Genomic DNA, 2,156 nt, shown 5'->3' with positions numbered 1-2,156 from the left:
TCAGACTGGAGCGGAAGTCACGAAAGGCTGAAGACGACAAGCCCTTGGTGAAGACATCGACAAACTGTGATGTAGTCGGGACGTGTAACACCTTGACGTCGCCGAGCGCCGCACGGTCACGGACAAAGTGCAAGTCAATCTCCACATGCTTGGTGCGCTGATGCTGGACGGGGTTGGTGGACAGGTACACATCACTCACCTTATCACAGTAGACGAGCGTGGCGCGACGAGGAGGACGATGAAGCTCGCTGAGGAGTTGCCGAAGCCAGCACGACTCGGCCACACAGTTAGCAACTGCACGGTACTCGGTCTCGGCGCTGCAGCGGGACACTGTGTGTTGTCGCTTGGATGACCAAGAGACCATGTTGGCGCCGAGAAACACACAGAAGCCCGAGGTAGATCGCCGAGTGTCAGGGCATCCGGCCCAATCAACATCACTGTACGCGAGGAGATCGTGTGAGGAGCGATAGAGCTGAAGCCCATAGTGAGTCGTGCCCCAGATGTAGCGTAAGACACGCTTAAGTAGCTGGTAGTGACTATCCAAAGGAGCATGCATGACGAGACAGAGCTGCTGCACGGCATAAGAGATATCCGGCCGCGTGAGTGTGAGATACTGTAGGGCACAGGCAAGACGGCGGTAGTGTGTGGGATCGGAATAGGGAACCCCATTAGTGCCAGACAACTTACTAAAGGTGTCGACGGGGGTGGAGATGGGCTTGCAGTTAAGCATGTTAGCCCTGTCCAATATCTCAAGAGCGTACTGTTCCTGCGATAGGAAAAGACCAGTGGTGGAGCGATGGACATTAATGCCGAGGAAGTGATGGATGTCACCGAGGTCACTCATGGAAAACTCACTGGAGAGAGAGGTGACAAGCGACTAGAGGAGAGTGGTGGTACTGGCAGTGAGGATGATGTCATCGACGTAGACGAGCAAGTACGCGAGAGAGGTGCCACGACGCAAGATGAAGAGCGACGTGTCACACTTGGACGACACAAATCCAAGTGGATGAAGGAAACGGGTGAACCGAAGGAACCAAGTGCGTGGCACCTGCTTTAGCCCGTAGAGGGACTTGTGGAGTCGACAAACATGCATGGGAAATGAGGCATCCGCGAAGCCGGCGGGCTGCTCGCAGTAGACAGTCTCGGCAAGGTCGCCATGAAGAAAGGTGTTCTTGACATCCATCTGGCGGATAGGCCAAGCGTTGGCCGTCGCGATGCTGAGAACGACCCGTATAGTCGCCGGTTTGACCACGGGGCTAAATGTCTCCCCATAGTCGACGCCCGGCTGCTGTGTGAAGTCGCGCACCACCCAGCGAGCTTTGTACCGCGCCAAGGTACCGTCGAGGTGAAGCTTGTGACGAAAGATCCACTTGCCGGTCACCATGTTAACACCTGCAGGACAAGGAACCAAAGACCACGTATCATTCCAAATTAGCGCGTTAAACTCATCAAGCATTGCGGCGTGCCAGTTTGGGTCCTTAAGTGCTGCACGGTACGATGACGGAAGAGGGGAGGGGGCGTCACTAACATGAAGATCAAGAATTTTCTTGGGCATGGCATAACCGGTTTTGCCCCGTGTCCGCATTGGATGTGGGTTGGCAGGTGGTGAAATCGGGACTGCATGGGGCGGTAGTGGTGGGCGAGCGGGGGACACAGGCAGACGTGGCGGCGTGGGTGTGGGAAACAAATGGGCGCGCGCGTCAATCGAGGAAGAGAGGCTGGCCCGCGGGGTGGAGGGAGTCGGGGGCGGAGGTCCCGCAGTGGGTGGGGTTCGCGGGCGTGATCCCGAGGGGAGGCCGGGAGTGGGGGCGTTGCATGCATGCGGGGCGCTGGCGGTTAGCGGACTGGGCCCCGCGGTGGGATCGGGAGACCGTGTCGGTAGTGCGTGTGAGGGGGCCGCCGGGACAGTTGGCGGTGCATGAGTGGCGGGCGCGGAATCAGGTGGTGGGCACAGGTGGGATGGGTACGAGGTGGGGATGGGGCGGCTGACAGGTTTGGCGGCGGGAGGATTTTCTGCGTCCGCCGATCCTGTGGTCTCAGAAAAAGGAAAGGAATTTTCATCAAAGGTAACATGCCGCGAGATGATGACTTTCCTAGTGGCGAGATCGAAGCACCTGTATCCTTTCTGTTTGCGCGGGTAGCCAATAAAAACGCAG

This window comes from Triticum dicoccoides, chromosome 5A (genome assembly GCF_002162155.2).
Source record: "Triticum dicoccoides isolate Atlit2015 ecotype Zavitan chromosome 5A, WEW_v2.0, whole genome shotgun sequence".
Classification (NCBI taxonomy): domain Eukaryota; kingdom Viridiplantae; phylum Streptophyta; class Magnoliopsida; order Poales; family Poaceae; genus Triticum; species Triticum dicoccoides.
Note: the sequence above shows the minus strand (reverse complement) of the source record.